Raw genomic sequence first — 23,388 nt, 5'->3', positions numbered from 1 at the left:
AATTATTTTTCCTGCCCCACTTTATCAAACAGTTTCTGTTATTATGCTCAAAGCAGAAATCTATCTATATTTTACCATAGCATTGTTTTCTTTTCTGAACATATCAGAAAAAAGGTTTCTGCAGCAGCTTAAAAGTCTGTGGTGCTAGGTACTGGGGAATCATTAGATCTACTCTTCTTGGACTAAACAGAAAGCACCGAACTAGTGATTCCAATAGCAATGGCAGATCACCAAGTGGATTTGAAGATGTGAAGCATTTACTTAAGAAAGAATATACCACATAGATACATAAATATTGTAGGGGATCAGGACAGACCCCCCAAGAATGTGCTACTTTGCATGTAGATTATGCGGGGTGATTGTTGCCACAGGCAGCAAAAGAATTTACCCAAGACAGAACAAAGGAAATAGAACTTTATTGGATATACTGCAATGGAGCAAAGGGCAGGATGGTAAGAAAAGACTGCCAGGAGGCAGTGGTGGGGGGTGTATTTGGGTGGGGGCATGATGAGGTATGGGAACTATGGTATTTCCTTTTTTGGTACCTGTACCTGGTTCTCAGCAGCCCATTGGTCAGCTAGGGCCTATGGCTATTTTGAGGTGGGTTGACTAATGGGCCTGTGTGCATTCAGCCTGGTGGACACTGTGGGCCATTCTACCTCACTCAGGTTTCCACTGCTCAAGCCTGTTACCTGAAAGCAGCCTCTACAGATTACTTTGAACTGAAAACACTTGAGATCCTGCTGGCTTGAGGGAAACCTTTGTCTTCCCTTAACCGCACAGAAAAATCTAAATTGGGGATCTTTCCCAGGATAAGGGTTATTAGCAGAGATTCATTTTATGTGAGTGACCCATCTGGATGGCAGAGCAAACATCTAACTAGCAATATCTGCTCTTCTTATTGTCCTGTGAAATTCATTCTTTTCCTCTGCAATCCTGGAGCCCTACCTTCTCCTTAGTTCAGGATGACGTGTAGACCTCTTTTGCCCAACTGCCTTTGGAATTTCCGTGTCTATGTGGATTCCCCATATATCTGCCTATTAAATTTTATTTTCTGTTAATCTGTCCCATGTCAATTTGTTTCTTAGTCCAGCTAGAAAGACCTTTGAAGGGACAGGAATTCTTGCTCCCTGACAGTATGTATATCTTTTTCTTTTGGCTTTTCCTTTGCCCAGTAACCAAATCAACATTAGAACCTCTCTGTGCCTATCTACACATCTGCTTTCCCCTCCCATTCTCCAGGTAAATTAGTTTGGTACTACCACCACAGCTCGTGGGTTAAAACAATTTGAAGAGTTGTTTGGGAGGCTGAGGACAAGAGGAGGGACTTGAAAGTGAACATAATAAAAACTTTTAAATAAAAGTTTTAATAAATAATAAAATAATAAAACTCCAAACTTTTATTTCAATACCACCGTTGCAAATTGTCTTTGATACTTTTCATTATTGAAGCAGAAGGAAAACTTGTCCATCTCAGGAGTTCCCCATCAATTACTTCAATCTTAGAAACAAAATAAGCAGAAATTAGACGTGATAAAATGCAAATAATTTCCTGGGCCTTATCCTCTATCCCTAAAGGGTGAAGAATAATGAATATCATCTTTTAACTGACAAGCCAATATAATGATAGTAAATCTAACTAACCCTGGGTCTGTGGTCTTTTCTGTTTTCAGAGCTGCTATATCCTTCAGAGAGAGTAAGGTCCACCTATCTGAAACTTACCATTTCCAGCATTGCACTGCTGCTATTTAAAACAATAACACCTCTTTAGTTATATGTATTGCTTTTCAGTTGACAAAGTACATTCATATACATTTGTCACATAAATTCATAACATTTTGTGTGGTTTTAAATTATTATTATTCCCATTTTAGAGTTGAAAAAACTGAGAGTCAGAAAGATTAAATGGCATTCCAAAAGCTACATAGCTAGTAAGGAGAACTAGTACTTAAAATACAGTTTCCCAGAGGTGTCTGGCTGGCTCTGTTGGTAGAACATGCAACAGTTGATCTCAGGGTCATGAGTTGGAGGCACACATTGGGTCTAGAGCTTACTTTAAAAAAAAAAAGTCCTGGTTTTCTGGTTTGAAATTGAGTGCCTGTTCCCTCAAACCCCCAGATGCCTATCCACATCCCCCTGCCCCATTCCTGCCCCTAGCCACATCCCTCTGCCCCATTCCCGTCCCTACTCACAATGCTTATAAGCTCCTGAAGGTTCCTGGTATTTCCAAAAAGCAGTAGGCAATCATCAAATTCATTCCACTGTTTAAAAATAAAAATATTTTAATTGTCTACATATTATAATGTTTTTACATTTTAGAAAACATTTCTGGCTAGGGAAAGACCTCTCCTCCTGGAGTAGCCAATTCTTAGAAATAGACAAGGACCTAGCTAGGAGCATGCCTTTGATATGCAAACTAACAATCCAAAGTCATATCTCCTCTATCCGGCCCCTACACCCCAGGAGACAATAGTCCTCTGCCTTAATCATCCCAGGGCCAGGTGTCAGACAGCTAATGACCACCCTGTAGCCCAAAGCCCACAGATATCATTCAAAGAAGCTGAAACTGTTCACCTTGCCCCGCCTTGCCTTTCCTGCCAAAACACAAGGAAGGCCATAGCCTAAACCTTCCCTTTGCTCCTTTTTCTGCCTCTTGACCACCTGGTGTCTCCCTTGTGACCCTGGGAGAGGGCATGTGCCTTTTGTCTTTGGCACCTGTAAGTATACTAGATTTTGTTTTCCTGAGTCTCTCCTCTTCATCTTGTGGCTACAGCTCACCAACCATCTCATAAAAGAATACAGAATATCCGCAAGCATTTCTTGAGCAGCTACTGTGTCCCAAACCATGTGCTAGGGACTGGGGCTGGCAATGGTGAACAAATCACACATAGCTCCTATCTTCAAGTAATGCATGATTTCATAGAGGTAAAAGACAAGTAAACAATCTATTACTTAGCATGGTATCTTGTACATGCTAATAATAGCACTTACTATTTATTTATTTATTTATTTATTTATTTATTTATTTAGATTTTATTTTTAAGTCATCTTTACACCCAGTGTGGGGCTCGAACTTGCAGCCCCAAGATCAAGAGCCACATGCTTCACCAACTCAGCCAGCTAGGCACCCCAGCACTTAACTATTAAGTGTATCAGATACTAAGCTTATTAAGGTATTACTGTATCAGGAACTACTGTAAGCAGTATGTATTGTCTCAGTTAACATTGAAAACAAACCTATTAGGTAGGCTTTATTACTGGTCCAACTTTACAGATGAAAAAACTAAGATATAGAAAGGTAAAGTAACTTGCTCAAGGTCATACAGCCAGCAAATAGGGGTGCCAGGATTTGAAGCTTGGTCTGTGTGACCCTTGCCCTCTACATCATGCCAAGTCTAATAGTCCACCTTTTTTGTTGATGAGAAATAAACCTTGAACAAAAATGCTACCTTTTATTGCTTATCTCAGGCCTGAGACAGCCCCACAGTAAATGGGATTGTGTCTCAAAGCCTTACCCCAGATTGTACCAAGGTGACAGCATTCTTGAAATTGTATCATCCCAACAACTTTAGAAAAATAAATACCCCCTTTTCCCTTCCACATTTGTCAATCAACAGCAGCCCATTACGAACATCAAGACTTGGATTTATATTAATGTCATCACATAAATTAAAAAGAAATACACTCAGAGCTTGACTTTGGTCCCAGGAGAAAGACACTTTAAAAATGGAATGGCTGTCTCTCCTGAGTTCTCTTATTCCAAATCCATGGCCTCATAAACACCAGCCAATATTTGACAGCAATGTGATTTCTGTCGCATATCACAATGAAATCAAAACCACTCAAACATGTGCAAAGAAAACAGTTCTCAACTTACTTTCATTACCTGGAGACCAATTCTGAGTTGGCTAAGACAAAATGGACCACACAATATTTTCCATATTTGATCCATTTTAAAAGGAATCTCACATTTTCCGGTGAAAATGACTATTTGGAACAAGTAAAAGTCACATTAAAGCCAGGGAAAAAGGTTAGATGTCTCCTTTACAATTTCCACGTACTTTATAGTAAAAGATAAAATAATATTATGTAAAAATTGGAAATAACAAAAAATTAAACTCTTACCCTGGGTGCCATGTCCGGAATGCCACTCTTTGTGTGCATGGAGAGGTCCTCTGTAGCCCTGTCCATAGGTAATCATGTTCTCCATAATTGCATTTGTAGTGAATATACAATGTGGTATTTTGCTTTTATCACTTGACATCGTATAATGTATTTTTGGTATTGCTACTTAGTCTTTTTAATTATCATTTCAACTTTTTCAAAATAGGTTGCATTAATATTCCATAAAGTAGTGGGACCATAATTTATTTACCCATTACCCTGTTGTTAAACCTGCAGGCTGTTTCCAACTCTTCAGTATTATAAATAATAGACAAATGAACACCCTCATTCATGTAGGGTTTTCCCCCTATTTCAGAATATTTCCTTGAGATAAATTCCCTTTAGTGGAATTGCCAGGCCAATTATGTTAAAGAATTTCAAAGCTATAGAACCAAATGGATCATTGTTAGGCATATCTCCTGCTCATCCTTCAAAATCCAGCCCTGTTTCCATCCTTCCACTCCTCCCTACACTCCACACATAGTGACTTACTCCCTTATTTGTGGAAGACGTGTTATCTTGTATAGACCTCGGTTACAGCATTCACAGTGCATCCTTAGTCAACTTCTTTAACTTCTCTAAGCCACAGCCTCCTTGTCTGTAAAATGGGGATAATCATACCTAACTCAAAGGGCTATTATTGCAAGGATTAAAAAGTATTGAAGTTCATAACATGGACATAATGCTTAAAAAATGAAAACCATTATCAGAGGGCCTGGGTGGCTCAATCAGTTAAGTGTTGGACTCTTGGCTTCTGCTCAGGTCATGATTTCATGGGTCCTAATTTCATGGGTCATGAGATGAAGCCCCATGTCAAACCCCACATTGGGGGATCCCTGGGTGGCGCAGCGGTTTGGCGCCTGCCTTTGGCCCGGGGCGTGATCCTGGAGACCCGGGATCGAATCCCACGTCGGGCTCCCTGCATGGAGCCTGCTTCTCCCTCTGCCTGTGTCTCTGCCTCTCTGTCTCTCTCTGTGTGACTATCATGAATAAATAAATAAAATCTTTAAAAAAAACCCACATTGGGCTCCACACTCAGCAGAGAGCCTGTTTGGGATGCTCTCCTTCTGCCCCTACCCTCCACCCCCACCCCTGTGCACTCTCTCTAAAATAAATAAGTATTTTTTTAAAATGAAAACCATTATCATTATATCATACTGCTATTTTGTAGTTACCAAACTACTTGACTGTGCATTTTTGAGGGGAGGGATCATGTCTTGGTCATCTCTGTGTCCTTGGCACATAGCACAGTGCCTGGCACATAATACGCATTCAACTAAAATATTTATTAAATACTACGAATAAATGAATATGGGCATAAATGAATGTTCATTGAAAAAAATTTACACCACCACCAGCACTGTTTTTAAAAATATTATTTTCGCACTACATTTACCAGCACTGAGTATATATGCTTGATATCTATAAAGAAAAGTAAATTTATTTTTCATCGTGTTCAAACATGTCTATCATGTTTCAGTAACGTGAAGAATACATACTATTTGGGAATAAGCTTCAAGTTTTTTTTCTGCTGAAGAAGATTGGGGATTCTGTACCATAATTATGGTAGCACTAGCCACATGTAGCTATTTACATTTTATTTTAAATAAAAAATAAGAATAAAATGAAATTTAAAATTAATTTCTTCAGTTTCACTAGCCATGTTTCTTTTGTTTTTTAATTTTTTTTAATTTATTTATGATAGTCACAGAGAGAGAGAGAGGCAGGCAAAGACACAGGCAGAGGGAGAAGCAGGCTCCATGCACCAGGAGCCCGACGTGGGATTCAATCCCTGGTCTCCAGGATCGGGCCCTGGGCCAAAGGCAGGCGCCAAACCGCTGCACCACCCAGGGATCCCACTAGCCATGTTTCAAATGCTCAATAGTTACATGTGCCTAATGGCTACTATATGGGGCAAAATTTCTGTAGGTAACTCTGGATATAATCCAAAAAGAATTTCCTGTTTGGTTTTTTAAAGCATTTAATGATGAATTTGCAGTAAAACTTACTTAAGAAGTTATATTTGATTAATTTTAGACTAAATAGACTAATTTTAAAGTCAGTTAAGGGATGCTTGGGTGGCTCAGTCAGTTAAGCACCCGACTTTTGATTTCATCTCAGGTCATGATCTCAGGGTTGTGAGATCAAGCCCCATGTCAGGCCTACACTCAGTGTGGAGTCTGCTTGAGATTCTCTAGTTCTCTCTCTCTCTCCCTCTGCCCACCCCCACTCTCTCTCAAATAAATAAATAAATCTTAAAAAAATAAAATAAAATCAGTTAATATCCCCTGAAGATTTACGAACTGTGGAGTGAGAGAATATGGATGAGCAGTTTGAGAAGCAGTAAGAAAAAGACAGAATGATATTAAAAATTTGCCATACAGTATCTCAAAAAGTTAAATGTAGAATTACCACATGACCCAGAAATTTCACTCCTATAAATATGCCCCAAATAATTGAAAACAGCTACTGAAACAAATACATGTACACATATATTCATAAGCAGCACTATTCACAATAGCCAAAAGGTGTAAATAGTTCAAAGACCCATCAATCAATGATTGAATAAACACATTGTAGAATATCCAGATGATGAAATATTATTCAGCCATAAAAATGAATGAAGTATTGATCCATGCTACCACTTGGATAAACTTTGGAGACATTATGCTGAGTGAAAGAAGCCAGACACCAAAGATCACATACTGTATGATTCAATTTATATGAAATATCCAGAATAGGTAAACAATAGAGAAAGAATGAAGATTGGTAGTTGCCAGGGACAGGGGAAGAGAGGAATGGGTGATGAAAATGTTCTGCAACAAGATAAAGATGGTTGCACATCACAGGTGTACCAAATGCCACTGAATTGTTCACTTAAAATGGTTACTTTCATGCTATGTGAATGTCATCTGAATAAAAAAAAATGCCATAGGTGTTCCACAAAGTGAATCATTGGCACATAGATAAACTGTATTATTATTCCAACTACAAAATGGGCAGCGGTTTCTTTAGCTGGGGTTTGGCAGAGCGAAAGAGTTGTAGACTAGGGAAGGTGGTCCTTGGAGGGGATCTGGTCAACATCAGGTCTCTCTGGATAGTGTATTTCCAACCCCCCACCCCTCTGCCCAACTCACTCCAGGCATATCTTCTGTGAAATTTATGGAACAAACACAGTGTCTGGTTGGTATAAGGCTAGAGGAGTGGAAGCAATAATTGGAGGAGAAAACAATAGAAAATTTCCAGGTGGGACTATCTTTTGGCTATAACCAGGGGAGACTAGGTGATAGGGCTGAAAGAGGTGGGAATGAAGAGAGCTTTTCTTGCTCAGAGTTCCTGTACTGATCGAGGCCCTTTAGAGCCATAGATTAGAAAGCAATATTTTAATGTCCTTGGTCCTGGGTTTGATCTCTGTGTTAAGCCAATAGCTTAATTCTATTGCCTTAATTTGGTTCTCCAAAGTTTGTTACTTGGCAGTGCACTGCCCTGGTGCTCAAGCAGCCTGGAGGCTAGTCCTAGCTCTGTTGGTGATTTACTGAGTGACTTTAGCAAGTTCTTTCCTCTATAGCAGCCTCAGTTTCCACATCTGCAAAATATTGGTCTAAAAGATCAAGTTTCCAGGATAAGCTGAAAGTGCACCATATTCTTCATGAATTTGCAGAAGATAAAACATTTTATCTCTTGCTCCAACTAACCACCTAAAAGTATTTGAAAAGATGGAATGACACATATGGCCATCCAAGACCCCTTCAGAGAAGAAAGCCTTTTATATGATTGGGATACTCCCCTAATGCTCCTAGAGTATCCTCCCTAAAGGACATGAATAAAGTCCTGCAAAGTAATTCTGTCTCCCTTAAAACCTAAACATGCTACTTAGTCGGTAGGTGTGAGGCTTCATTGTTCTCCAAGCAGTGGCGCAATGTGCACTGAGCCATCCAGACTCCACCGTCCAGCCTCACCTGTGACCAACATTGCACTCACAGATGAAAGATACACCTCGGGCAGCCTGGGTGGCTCAGCGGTTTAGCGTCGCCTTCAGCTCAGGGCGTGATCCTGGAGACCCGGGGTCCCACGTCGGGCTCCCTGCATGGAGCCTGCTTCTCCCTCTGCTTGTGTCTCTGCCTCTCTCTGTGTGTCATAAATAAATAAATAAATAAATAAATAAATAAATAAATAAAATCTTAAAAAAAAATACACCTCATCCTGCCAATCGATGGAAAATAAGGAGCATCCTACAGCTTGAAAACCAGAACTGGCAATTTGAGAGAGAAAAAAATAGGGCTGTGAAAACAAGCCCAGGAAGGAAAAGATGACCAGGTGCTCCCACTCTCCATGTGGGAAATAAGATGGTGGCCATCCTGTGGAGACTATCAGGGAGCTAGTAGGGCCAAAAAGCAGCTAAGAGTCTGGTTAAGTCCCAGTTATCTGAGACTACAAGTAAATTATGGCAGCATCAGGAAAATATCTATGTAGGAAGCTTGCTTATACTCTCTATAAAGCATTCCTTTGGGTTCTCTCCTTCATGTAGAGCAAAATAATTCGCAAATGTATCTGCCTGGTCCAACTACATCTAGAGGAATTCTTTAAAGAAGTGCTTTGTTCACACTAGGGCCAGACTGTTAAAGGAGGAACGTGTGGGGGTAATGGTGCTCATAGCATTAACAGTTGAAATGAGAGGGCCTCAAGGCAAAGAACCCAAGCAGGCTGAGTCAACCCACCGGGGCAGCCCTTCTTCCCTTCCTAGTAGATCTGCCTATAGTTTGTTCTGCTTGCCTAAAACCCTGGAGAGGTCTGCCCTTTATTTCAATAAAATCTCCCCACTTCCTTCCAGTGCCTTCCTACCTCATCTAACTACAAATCCCTTTTGGAAACCAAGAGAGTCATTTGCTTTCCTAGATGGAGTCAGACTTCCATAGGTAAGTTCCGTAGGTAACATCTCTGTCTCTCTGGGTGTAATCCCCATTTATGAACTCAGCTCTATTTCTTTTAAAGACCTGTCATTCTTTGCCTTCAAATAATTCTGCCATACTAATTCTGGCACTTCAGCTTTGTCCCCAGTTGAAGTTCTCTCTCTCTCTTTGCCTACCAACCCCCAACCCCTTGAACATATTCCCAGGCCTCACCACCATGTAAACCTGTAATCTTTTTATGCCACTATCCATATTGGTTTATAAAACAGAGGTATGCAAGACATTGGAAAGAAAAATGGCACCTGTCAAATACCAAACCCTATGAAATGCCTGCACAATTTCACTTTTCACCTAGTAAATATCCAATTATTTTCCAGAATAGCTCTTTCCAGAATTCAAATCTGTTTCCATTAATATTAAAAGTTTAGAGGTCTGGGAGAACAGGAAGGGGCTGATTAAAAGCAGACAGGGTTCATTATCTGGTTAATCACAATCCAGCATTTCCCACCCCCATTTACCACTCCCCCACCCCACCCCCCAACACAATTGTTCTGCTTCAGAAAAGGTCACACTAAAATTCTGCAAATAAAACCTTATCCTACAACAGTTCCAAGGGTGGAGCTCTATTTTGGAGGGTTTGAGACTGGTATCATTATAAAAGAAATTGATTTTATACCATTTCACCCGGGAAAGAAAATATCTCCCAAAGTATTGCCTACCATTCTGCCACACAGAGTGGATGCCCGGAGTTTGTTAGAGCCAGGCTCTGCCTGAATGTGAATCATGTGATATTTAGAGTTGCAAGTGCTTCTTGGAGATTCTCTGCTTGTTTTAGTAGACAGGGAAACTGAGACCCAGAGAGGGATGGGATTAGGACACTTACCACTGCAGGCAATGCTGGTGTGTGGGAAAAGTGCCGAAAAGGCCTAAATTGAATGAATTATCATTTCTCCATCTTCAACATTTCCATGGGCCATATGTTAATGGCTCATCTTTTATTGCTCCCCTGAGAACTGACTCAAAGGCAAAGCCAAAATGGGTATTTTAATGCAAAGCATATTAGGAGGCCAGAAGGCAGGAGGAGGTACTGTCTCAGGTTGCCTGGCTGCTTGGCTGGGAAGGCTTTGCTCCAGGCCTTTGGGAGATTACTCATTCAGATGCTCATGATGCCAGTGCCAAAAGGAAGCTGGGCTAAAGGCTAAATACCAGGATAGCGCCCTCCCTTTCCTTGAGGGCAAGTGGAGTTATGAGACAGGATCCCAGGAGGTGCTGAACAGCCTTCTATTGCCACGGGATTCCCTAAAACTCTTTTAGGGATTGAGACTTCCAATGTGGAACTTCCATGGTGAGACAGTTTAAAAAGAGGAGGGGATTGATTTCTCAACACGATTTTTAAAAGTAAAAAGAGAGACACAAGGGGAACTGGCTCAAGAATAAGTACCAGCCAGTGACCTTGGTAGTGTCCTCTCTCCTCCTAGGACTAATCGAAGTCATCTCTTAGACCCCTCCTATGTTGCTGGTGAGAATGTAAAATGGTGGTTCTTTAAAAGGTTTAAAGTAGAGTTGCTATGTGGGCCACTCCACTCTGAGGTATCTACCTAAGAGAATTGAAAGCAGAGACTCGAACTTGCACACCCATGTTCATGGCAACATTACTCACAATAGCCAAAAGGTAGACACAACTCAAGTGTCCATCAACAAATGAATGGATAAACAAAATGTGGTCTGTCCATACAATGGAATACTATGGTATCATTAAAAAGGAACGAAGTACTGTCCATGCTACAATGTGGACGAACCTTGGAAACATGCTGAGTGAAATAAGCCAGACACAATAGGACAGATATTATATGATTCCACATATGTAAAATATCTAGCATAGGCAAATTTGACAGACAGAAAGTAACATGGTGGTTGCCGAAGACTGGGGGAGGGGTGAATGCAGAATAACTTCCTTTTTTTAAGATTTTATTTATTTATTCATGAGAGACAGAGAGAGAGAGAGAGAGAGGCAGAGACACAGGCAGAGGGAGAAGCAGGCTCCATGCAGGGAGCCTGATGTGGAACTTGATCCTGGGTCTCCAGGGTCACGCCCTGGACTGAAGGCGGCGCTAAACCACTGAGCCACCTGAGCTGCCCAGTAATTCTAATTTTAACTTTTTGAGGAACCACCAGACTGCTTTCCAGAGCAGCTAACCAGTTTATATTCATGCTGGCAGTACAGTTTTGCCACATCCTTGCCAACACTTGTTATTTTCCGTTTATTTCATTTATCTAATTATAGCCATCCTAATGTTTAATGGTATCTCATTGTTCATTGTGGTTATGTGGCTGCCCTGTCTTATGGGTATCATGGTCTTGATTTCACATGGAATACTTTAGTGTCTTCTTCTCACGGTTTTAACTGCAGACAGGTCAACCTGTGGTTGGAAAGATGAGTCTTTGAGAGACTCTGCTCAAAGAAAGCAATGACTCCCTGTGCTGCCCCCACCCCCAGCCATACTTCTCCTGTCAGGGAACTAAGGTCTCCCTACCAAGATTCTGACCTAGTTTCCTTCCACCACAACCACAAATCCACATAGACTCCATCACTTCTCTCTCCTCCTACTTTGAAATTAATCAAACATACTCATCTTACTTCTAGGCAGCAAATGGCTGCTGGGTAGATATGTCCTGATGGCAAGCCAGGAGCTCCCAGCCTCCCAAAGGGGACTAATGAGAAGCCGATGTGTTTGTCACCTGTAGGCCCATCTATCATTTCTTCCCAGCCGTTGTCCCTCAAGGAAAAAGCTGGATCTGGGCTCCTGCAAGGATTCTCTTTTTATCTTCTGGTCAACAAACTTGCTGTGGAGGAATCTCGTTTTCCTTTCTCTGCTCAGATACCTGACATCCTGGAGGGGTGGCATGGACATGAAGAAGAAAAGGAGTTAATAATACAATAACATTTATTTGACGGGCTGTGGGACAATCAATAGACTAAGGCCACAATCTACTCCTCACTCTGGAGGCTACACACATTGCCAATTTGAGAGAGAACTAGAGAGCGTAGACAAAGCCTAGAAGTAGCAGAGGCTCAGTGTCAGCCCCTCCCTTCCACCTCTAGATGCAACCTTCCCCCACTCACCAAGTGTGCTAATAGCCATGCTGTACAGGCTCTCCCTCCTCAGGCTTCTCTCCTCTTCAAGTCTTCCCCTCAGGGCTCGGCTCCAGTGGCATGTGTGAGTGCATGCATGCATGGATCTCAGCCTCAGATGCACAGTAGTCCTCTCTGGCTGCTGCTAACAACACAACACCGGCAAAAGGTGGGGAGCTTAAACGACAGAAATTTATTTTCTCAGAGTTCTGAAGGTTGGAAAGTTCGAGATCAAGGGTCTGGCAAGATTGGTTTCTGTTGAGAGCTCTCTTCCTATCATGCAGATAGCTACCTTCTCACTGTGTCGTTACAAGGCAGGAGATGGGGAGAAGAGAGGGAGGCAGGGAGGGATGGAGAGAGAGAGAGAGAGAGATCTTTCTTCTCTTACAAGGCCATAGTCCCACAAGTTAGGACCCCATCCTTACAACCTCACTTAATCTCTTAACCTCCTGAAAGCCCTGTTTCTAAATACAGTCAAAATGGAGGTTAGGGCCACAATATCTGAATTTTGAGAGGACACGAGTCGATAGCAGGTGCTCTACCAAGTTCTGTGCCAGTGCCCTGTGGTGGCTGCAGATAGGTAGGCTCTGCTATACTCATTAGGCATTGGCAAAATTTCTCAGAGACTGCTCAGAGCACAAGACCCCAATAGACTAAAAACTGGCTCCTGACAACTAATTGTTGACACACTCACTAAGCCTCTCCATGCACCCCCTAACATTTGAGGGGCTCAGAGCAAGAGTACTAACAGAGGTCCATATACCATACAACTAATAATTAAAAATTGTAAGTCAAGGCAACAAATTATTAAAATATATTCTATGTTCTATGTTCCATCTCCTACTTTGACAACTATACTTTTATAACAACAAAATCAATGAATATGTATGAAGTGATTTTTATACTTTTGAAAGCCAGTAAAATATCAACAACTAAATTTAATTATGATTGTGCATGTCTGGATATTCTTCTTTTTTTAAGTAGGCTCCACTCCCAAGGTAGGGCTCGAACTCATGACTCTGAGATCAGGAGTTGCAAGCTCTACCAACTGAGCCAGCCAAGAGCCCCTGGTTATTCTTTTGATAGGCCAACAATATTTAGATAAATCATAACTTAAGGATATATATAACTGAGAATTTATCTTGTATTTATTCCATAAAATTTCTTTTTCTTGCCTTTATTCCAGTGAAATTCCTGTTTGTATTATATGTTATAATCAAGATCCTTAAAAAAATAAATAATCAAGATCCTTCATATAACTTGTAGAATTGTCAGTTATGATCTAAAGCAGGAGTCAGCAGGGAAGCCTGGCTGGCTCAATCAGAAGAGCACGCAACTCTTGATTTCGGGGTCATGAGTTCTAGCCCCATGTGGGGTGTAGAGATTAGGTAAATAAAAATAAAACTTAAAAAAATGTAGGGGTCAGCAAAATTTTTCTATTAATGGCCAGATAATAAAAATGTGAGACTTTGCAGACTCTAAGGTCTATCTTAACTACTCAACTGCCATTAGAGCCCGATGCTCTGACAGACAATATTTTTTAAAAAGAAAAAAAGAAGGGGTGTGGTTCTGTTGCAATAAAATCTTATTAGGGTGCCTGGGTGGCTTAGTAGGTTAAGCGTCTGACTTCAGCTCAGCTCATGATCTCAGGGTCCTAGGATAGAGCCCCATGTTGGTCTCCCTGCTCAGCAAGGAGTCTGCTTCTCTCTCTCCCTCTCCGTTCACCCCCTCCACTCATGCTCTGTCCTTCTCTCTCAAATAAATAAATAAAATCTTTTTTAAAAAACTTTATTTACAAAAATAGGCAGCTTGCCTGTGGGCCATAGTTTGCCAACCCCTGCCAAAGGATTAAAACAGAAAATGTAATTGTATGAAATATATAAAATTTAAACACATCTTAATTAAAAAAATAAAATACCTGTTCAAATTATTTAAAATATTTTCATGCTTTCAAAAAACTTATTTTTCTAAGGTATTCAAAATGTTTTAAAAGGCAAACTATAAAAGACAAATAATACTAAAATTTTAAGTTAAATCAATTCAATAATAATAATTAATAATTCAATAATATGTAAATTATTTTATTAGACCTGAATTGTCATTTGATTCAATCTAACTACAAATGTTTATAGAAATAATACTATCTGCAATTTTAGTATTCAATGCTCATTGGAATCATCCTATACGCATTTTATCTAGACCTACATAGACACAAATTTAAGAGTGATATGAATTATTTACTATTGCAAAATGTCCCTCAGTCACCAAGTACAACTGTTGTAAATCCAATGCTAATATGTGAATGCATTCAGAACCATAAGGTGAAAGCAAGGAAACAATTTGCTATGCAAGAATCTATTGTGGTTATGTTATCAGAAAATGAGGATTTTATGAATTAATTTGTCTTTTTTTAACCTTAGCACTCAAATCCCCTCTGGACTCCATCTCTGACATCAGCAGCTATACAACCCAGAAATCTTCACAATATTCAACCATATTTTGCTGTTGTTACCATTGTTGGATCAGAAAATAGGCCAAGAAATGAAGAAATGTTTCCCAGGAATATGAATAGAGTTATTCATAAAGATAGCTGTTTAGAATATGGATCATTGGGATCCCTGGGTGGCGCAGCGGTTTAGCGCCTGCCTTTGGCCCAGGGCGCAATCCTGGAGACCCGGGATCGAATCCCACGTCGGGCTCCCGGTGCATGGAGCCTGCTTCTCCCTCTGCCTGTGTCTCTGCCTCTCCCTCTCTGTGATTATTATCATAAATAAATAAAAATTAAAAAAAAAGAATATGGATCGTTAGTTACAGAAACATCCATGTGTCCTTATTGTCATTCATGCATTCATTCATTTGGTATGTGAGATATATCACAGCAGTGTACTAGAACTGGCTCCTACCAGCTTGGGAGAGCCAGTTGGGAACATCTCTTTCCAAATGTGGGTTTGGTGACATCACAGTGGTTGCTGGAAACCAAATGTGGTGGGACTATTTACACCATGAAAATCAGCAAACACTACAAACCAAGACTTTCTCTTACCCTCCGTACCACACCCCGACCCTCCACCACAGACATTTATTAAACATTTACTGGCATACCACTGGAAAGGTGGAGTCTTTTAAAAGTGTAAAGTTCAAAAAAAAAAAAAAAGAAAAAGAAATAAAAGTGTAAAGTTCAGGGCAGAGGCCCTTCTGGCCCAGGTGTCAGTGTAGTACTGGCCTTATCAGGACTGATTATACAACTTTGGGGCTTATACAAAATAAAAATGTGGAGTGCTTTATTCAAAAAATTTTCAACAATTCAGAGTGCATAGTTGGCTCAGTTGGTTAAGCATCTGACTCTTGATTTTGGCTCAGGTCATGATCTCAGGGTCATGAGATGGAGCCCCGTGTTGGACTGCTTCTCTCCTTCTCCCTCTCCCTCTGCCCCCACCCCACTGTGCTCATGTGCAGGCTCTCTCATAAATAAATAAATAAATAAATAAATAAATAAATCCTTTAAAACATTTTTTTTCAAGAACTTTCATGTGGTGATAGTAGAACATTAAAACTAGCGCTGGGCCTTTCTGAGTGCAAGGACCTATGTGAACCTCATCCATGGCTTTTAAAGTTTTGGTTGGTACCCACAACCTCCTAAGAGATTCTGGTCCTTATGACTTTGTTCGTTTGGGTTGGAATATAAGTAAAGCTTTCCTGTCCTGGCTGACACCTCCTGTCTCAGCAGAGCCATTACTGAAGTGGGTGATGCAGGTGCAGGTTACTGAAAGGATCCAGGAGTCTGTCCTGGGGCTCAGGAAAGTAAAGGTGCATCCACTGCTTGTACAGAGGAAAACAACCTCAGATCACCTACAGGAAGAAGTATTGGGTTAGGTAAAGATATTTGCTGACCTCCCACATGAAAGGTGAGATAGCGCTTGACTTTAACAAGAGAAGTTAGAGCATCACATTTATATTCCATAGGTTAATAATAAATGCAGTCAGAAAAATTCTGTTCATTCAATCATTGGTAATTTTAAAAATATTAATTGACTGATTGCTTGACCCAATTAAATAATCAGCTCAATATGTCAAATGAAATTTTTTATAATAAAATGACATCAATAAGAAAGAAAAAAAAAGAAAGGTGAGATAGCTTGGCTTAGTGGAACAGATGGGGGTCTTGCAAGCAGTTTCCAAATTCTTGGTCTGTGACTTAGAAAGTTACTTTAACCTCTCTATGCCCTGAGTGTCTTCAACTACAAAATGTTGAGTCTTGCAGGTGTTCAACAAATATCTACCCCTTCATTTGCATAAAAGAGATTGGCCATTATTTTGTTATCAGTTTAGCTTCTGCTTTGTTTAATGTCTGCTATTAACAAATTCTCCTCAGACAAATATTAAGACCTCCCATTTAATCCACAGGGTTCAAACAGGATTGTCAAAACAAAACCCTCTTGGCCCTTCAGGGTTCATGAGAAATGGCTCAAGGAGGGTCTTCTGTGTGTCCCACCTTCTGGTCCCCTTAAGTCTGCTTAAATGTGATTGTGTCCCATGCATTCATATGGACTCCTATGGTATTAGAAGGATCTTTAGAGAAACCATCTGTCCCAATTGTCCATCTGGCCAATAAACTTTTTAGTAACATTTAATAGACAGACTCAAGGCCTCTGCTTGAATGCTACCTGCCCAAAGAGTTTACTACCACCTAAGCAGCCTTTTTCTTTGTTGAACCGCTTTTGCCATTAGCACTGTCTTTCTTAAATTAAACTAGAACTCACATCTGTGAGACTTTTTCCTGTTGCCCCTGATTCTTTCCTCTGGACTCACAAAGCTCAATTTTGTGCTTTCTTCCATAAGATGGCTCCTCAGATATTTGAAGACCACTCTCATCATGTCTCTCCTTCTGCAGAAAAAAAGTTATTTTCCTTAGCATAAAATTCTACCCCTGTCCCAGAAACTTGCTGAGATGATAATAGTAAGACTCAGGAACCTTGGGTATACTCCCAGATATTCCCCTAGAGGACCTCAGGAATCTCATCCAAACAATATCACATACTCACTTTACAAAAAAAAAAAAAAATCTAGGGGTACTTGGCTGGCTCAGTTGGTGGAGCATGCTATTCTTGATCGTGGGGCTCATGAGTATGATCCCCACATTGAGTCCCCACATTAGAGATTAAATAAATAGATAGATAGATAGATAGATAGATAGATAGATATTTTTAAAATCTATTTACTGTGATAGCATGCTTTTTTTGGGTTATGTGGTTATCTTTCCTTCAGCAAGCTTAAAATATCTTTCACATCCCTTTTCTATCATCCAACATCATACTCAAGGCATGATTCTCTACTGATGGTGAAACAAAGGCCCCCAAAACTTGTGACTTCCCAGAGGTCATCCTGAATGTGTAGAGGAATTTGAAGCAGAACACAGATTTCCTGACTCAGAGCCCGACTCCAGTGACAGCCCACACAATGCAAACCATGCTCCATTGCTCTGGGATAGAAGAGGCTCACTTGACCAATTTGCAAATTCTCTCACTGTGTTGAGAGGAGTAGAATACAGAATGTGAACTTTCCAAGTTCAAAGTCTATTTCCTACTGGGAAAATGAGACATCTGGTTCATAGTTAAATAAGATGGATCCTAAGGGATCTTTGACAATGAGTTGCTTTTCTAAATTTGCCTTTTAGTAATTTAAACATACATGCATCTGAAACATATGGATGAAATGTACAAAGAGCTGTGGATGCTGTTGGAGTGGCAAACAATGAAAGAATCTTAGAATAATGGGGTAGCAGGGATTTCCAAAGGATCAATAGTCTATTCTATCTTCTCCTTTGCCTAGATAATTTTGCTTCCATCAAGCAAGAAGTATATAGTAAGGACCTATAGATTTTCAGCACCTATTGTGTTGGGTGGCAGTTAAAAAACAGGCCAGAAATGAATAGGTTCTCAGTGAGATAGTCATATGATTCTGAAGAAGAAAATATCCTATGTTTTGTTGACATGCAACTGTGAGGAGCAGCAATGGGCCAAAGCATTCAATGTGAACTCCGCTGTCTTCTGGGAGATGGAGCAAACTTCCTTTGTGCACATTGAGTCTTAAACTATAAGGTTGGGGTGGGAAGGGCAAATATATGAAATACATAAAATAGGGCAGCCCCGGTGGTGCAGCGGTTTAGCGCCGCCTGCAGCCCAGGGCGTGATCCTGGAGACCCTGGATGGAGTCCCTCGTCAGGCTCTCTGCATGGAGCCTGCTTCTCCCTCTGCCTGTGTCTCTGCCTCTCTCTCTCTCTCTCTCTCTCTCTCTCTCTCTCTGTGTGTGTCTCTATGAATAAATAAATAAAATCTTAAAAAAAAGAAATACACAAAATATATGGAAGGTTTGCCATTAATTGAATTATGTGGATAATCCATCTTTGTATTAAAGCTACCTGAAGCAAAGATGCTCCTGCATTAGAGGCCTCAAAATTTCAGGTCTAGTTTGAGTATCTACACATCCATGTACTTGTGTGTGTGTGTGTGTGTGTGTGTGTGTGTGCGTGTGTGTGTGTGTTTATGTGGTTTGGTTGTTCACCTGGCAAGAGATGTTTAAAAACACAGCCCTTTACCAGCCATGAGCTGTAGGTCTTGTAGCCAGACTGTCAGACTTAACATTAGCTCACTTGGAAAGAGGCTCATGAAGCCCAAATCCAGGATGCCTCTGATGGTGCTGGCTGAGCAGAAGCAGGTGTGGGAGAAATCGGATACTTTATCCTACATTTCAAGGGGGTAGAAAGCATATGGGCTTCAAGAATCCAGAAGGAAGGGTAGCCTGGGTGGCTCAGCAGTTTAGCACCGCCTTCAGCCCAGTGGGTGATCCTGGAGACTGGGGATTGAGTCCCATGTTGGGCTTCCTGCATGGGGCCTGCTTCTCCCTCTCCCTGTCTCTCTCTCTCTCTCTCTCATAAATAAATAAATAAAATCTTTTTAAAATCCAGAAGGAATAAAAAAAAAATCCAGAAGGAATAAAAGGAATTTCAATAAGAAAATTTGATTAGAAATATAAGGAACTATAGCTTTTGCTTTTTCTTTTTTTCAAGATTTATTTTTAAGTCATCTGTACACCCAACATGGGGCTTGAACTCACAACCTCGAGACCAAGAGTTGCATAGTCTACTGACTGAGTCAGCCAGGCACCCCAGAGCTATAATTTTTTCCTGAAAAATAATCAAGCAATGGGAAATTATGGACCATAGATTTTCAAAGGCACTGATAAACTATAAATCTGAAGTACGTCTTTATCTTTTAATTCAGAGAATAAGTACAGATCACTGGCTAAGTATATATTTTGCTCACATTTCTATAACAGAAAACAGAAAAGAAATTAAAATGCTTTAAGGCTTTAAGTGTTTGGGGGCAGTTAAAGTCTGTTTTTTAAGTCTGAAATTATTTCAAAATTAAAAAAAAACTTTAAAGAGTGATATAAATGTTCACAAAAATACATGAACAGGAAAGCCCATAGCACCACTATTTGTAACAGCTCCAAAGTGAGAACAACTCAAACGTTCATCAAAGGTAAAATGGATAAATGAAATGTCATATTTTAATAACATAAAATGCTACTCAACAGTGAAAAAGAACACATTACAGCTATACAAAAACAACGTGAATGGATTTCGCAGACATACTATGAAGTGAAAGAAGCCAGATAAAGATACGTATTGTACCACTGCATTTATATGAGGTTCAAAGGGGGGCAGAACTAATTTATAGCTACAGAGGTCAGAATGGTGGTTACATTTGAGCAGGGGATGTTGACCAGAAAGGGATGGGAAACGAGAGCCTGTGATTTGCTAGAACTATAACAATTTGAGCACTTGACTAAGTGTTAATCACACCTCAATGAACACAAAGGTGAACAGTAAAAAAAAAAAAAAAGAATAGGAATCAAAAGCATGGGGCAGCCCCGGTGGCACAGCGGCTTGGCGCCACCTGCAGCCTGGGGTGTGATCCTGGAGACCCAGGATCGAGTCCCACATCGGGCTCCCTGCATGGAGCCTGTGTCTCCCTTTCCCTCTGCCTGTGTCTCTGCCTCTCTCTCTGTGTCTATGAATAAATAAATAAAATCTTTTTTAAAAAAAGGAATCAAAAGCATGGCCTTTGATAGCTCACTCTCTGGCTCTCCTTCCTGGATTTGCCATTCCTCAGATGCATCATTTCCTGCTGCCTCCTTTTCCTGTGTTCCGAGTTTCAGCCCAGAAAACATTATTTATCTCACTACATTAGAGTGGGCTACTTACCTGTATATTTGTTTCACCACCTTGTAAGTTTCCAGAGGAGAGGGAGCACACTGGAATCATCTTATTCCCACCCCATGGCAGGTACCTGGTCCCATACTTTAGAAGCCTCACTCTGGCCCTCCTTTGGCTACACCCCTCCCAGAAGCAAGAATGCACTGGACCAGAGGAACATGCCCAACCAGAGTTCATTCCCTTCCATTCTAGGCCATACAATAGATACCCAGGGCCCAAGAATTTCCTGCCTAAGTAAATGGCCTTATGCCTGTTTCTAGGGCCTGTGCAGGTCTCTGTCCCAGGTCCATCATGTTAAGCATAGAACACACCACCAGTGTGCCAAACCCTTGCACTGGAGGGCCAGGGAGTCCGCTCACATGGGTAAGGCCCCTCGTGGGACAGGACAGAGATGGGGTGGAAGAGAAGGGCGTCTGTAGATCAGGCTAGGGACTGGAAGCCTACAGCTGACCCAACTGTGCTATCATGTTCAGCATGGAATGCTACAGAATCCAAGAATCTTAAACTTGAACCTGAGCTTCCACATCGTGATGAAGATAGACTGTATTTGCTTGAGGTAGGAAGACAGAACACATTCTATTAAACAATGTTAACTTAATTTATAACTTGTAAATCTTTAGACATATGGCATGTGGGACTCCCTTTATACATTTGTCCTGGGCCCCACATATGTTGGTGGCAGGCTTGGCTGACATCTAGTAGCAACTCAGTACATAATTAGCTGAATGACTATCACGGGCTGTGCTGTTTTCATTTCAGATTTACATTTCTTTTTTTAAGATTTTATTTATTTATTCATGAGAGACACACAGAGAGAGAGGCAGAGACACAGGCAGAGGAAGAAGCAGAGGGAGGAGCAGGCTCCATGCAGAGAGCCCAACATGGGACTCGATCTCTGGACTCCAAGATCACGCCCTGGGCCGAAGGCAGGCGCTAAACCGCTAAGCCACCCAGGGATCCCCTCAGATTTACATCTCTATCACTGAGTCTAAATGTGATTACATTAGGAAGTTCTATCCACTTGTTCCAAAGCAATTCACGTCACTAATATGGCATAACCAAGGAGGGCCAAAGTTTTGTTAACCAATCCAGCCTTCATATCCTCATCCCCACCCCAAGACATATACGAAATCCGAGAACAAAAGGTCTGCTGTATTTTCTGTCTATCACCTTCAAGGATCGTTCTAGCCTGGACCTGGGTTCCTCATCCCTACTTAATGAGTCTTTATGAAGTGAATTAGCACATGTAAAGTCTTTGGGATTTTTTTTTCTTTTACTTGCTTTCAAAAGCTTTAGACAGATGGTTTCTGACTACAGATCTTCCAGCCTTCTGTGCCAGGCAGGCCCTCCTGGGCTCCTGCTTGCTACTTCTAGGTGTTGGACATGTGGGGGAGGTTTGCATTTTAATAGAGGTTTCAGCCATGGTGAGAAGGGTACATTGGCAGAGAGGAGAAGAAGAGACGTTTCCAAAGAGGACCAGCAGCGTGTGTGGGTGCACGGGCAGAGTGAGCAGGTACTGGGTGAAGGGCAAGAAGCAGAAGAGTCTGATTAAGGCAGCAGGTCCATGGGGACACCTGGCTGGTTCACAGACATGGCCCCAGTACCTAGCCCAATGCTGGGACATAGTACGTGCATGATAAATATGTACCAGATGCAAAAGTGACTGAATGAGTTGGTGGTGAGGTGGGGAGCACAGTTATGGAAAAGAAATAGGCTGAGGTGTTTGTACTTGGTGCCCGAGGTGACGGGGAGCCACCTTCTCTTCAAAAGCTCTTAAAGAGGGATCCCTGGGTGGTGCAGCGGTTTAGCGCCTGCCTTTGGCCCAAGGCGTGATCCTGGAGACCCGGGATCGAATCCCACGTCGGGCTCCCAGTGCATGGAGCCTGCTTCTCCCTCTGCCTGTGTCTCTGCCCCTCTCTCTCTGTGTGACTATCATAAAAATAAAAAAAAAAAGTCTGTTTCTTATCTTTAAAAAAAAAAGCTCTTAAAGAGAAGAGTAACTTGGTATATAGTGTTTTTAGGATGATGTAGCTGACATAAAGGAAAGATTAGTTAAGAGGAGAAAGTGAAAGGGGAGAGGAGGTCAGCATGAAAGGTTTGGACGATTCACTCTGCTTTGCCCACTGCCATGTATCACCCCCAGGGTTTTTTCATCAAGTAAAATCCAAATGTTGGAGGGAAAAAATGTAGATTGTGAGCCTTCGTTCAGTTTTCCATGTACCAGATTTTGCATGAGCTCTCCATCATAGTGTATGGATCTGAACACAAGTGCCCATATGTCACATAACAGTGTTTTCACGAGGGAGTGAGACATAAGCCTTAATGCTACAGGTGCCAGGTGCTGCCCATCCAAGTAGCTAAATGTTACACAGAAAGGCAATTATGTCTCATTGCAAGGGACCTTTTCTCCCCTGCGATCTGAGTCACCAAATGCACTGGAGAGCCCAGTGTCTTTTGTACAACCATTGGGTTTTTGAAAAGCAACATTCCCATAGGACCAATTTGCAAACACACAGCAAATTCTAGTAGGAATATTATATGAATGCCTTCAATTGTCAAGAGCTCCCCGCCCAATTTACCCAAGCTAATAGAATTGGCACCCACTCCAGTGTTTGCACTGGAGCATGCACACTGCTCGATCAGATAAAGGAGGTACAAACAGATGTGCATTCTGGCCACTCAGTGAAACCTATACATGGTCTAGCATAGAGACAATCACAGCAGGATGGTCTCTAGACCCGGGGCTCGGGTTCTTAATAACAGCAGCCACTTTGGGGCACCTAGATGGCTCAGTTGATTAAGTGTCAATCTTTAGCCAGGTCATGATCTTGGGGTCCTAGGATCAAGCACTGAGTTGGGCTCCTTGCTCAGTGGGGAGTCTGTTTCTCCCTCTTCCTCTGCCA

The 23,388-nt window shown here is 41.3% G+C and overlaps 1 long non-coding RNA gene across 1 annotated transcript; it reads left to right on the top strand.

Moving 5' to 3' along the window:
• The first annotated feature begins 402 nt into the window (after window positions 1-402).
• LOC140628011 (uncharacterized) lies at window positions 403-14,990 on the top strand. The gene is made up of 3 exons (XR_012026467.1): window positions 403-452; window positions 8,996-9,080; window positions 14,628-14,990. It is a non-coding gene; the product is annotated as an uncharacterized lncRNA (long non-coding RNA).
• Window positions 14,991-23,388: the final 8,398 nt, after the last annotated feature.

The sequence above is a fragment of the Canis lupus genome, chromosome X (assembly GCF_048164855.1).
Source record: "Canis lupus baileyi chromosome X, mCanLup2.hap1, whole genome shotgun sequence".
Lineage (NCBI taxonomy): Eukaryota > Metazoa > Chordata > Mammalia > Carnivora > Canidae > Canis > Canis lupus.
The sequence above is the reverse complement of the archived record's forward strand: the minus strand, read 5'-3'. Positions and strand labels throughout refer to the sequence as shown.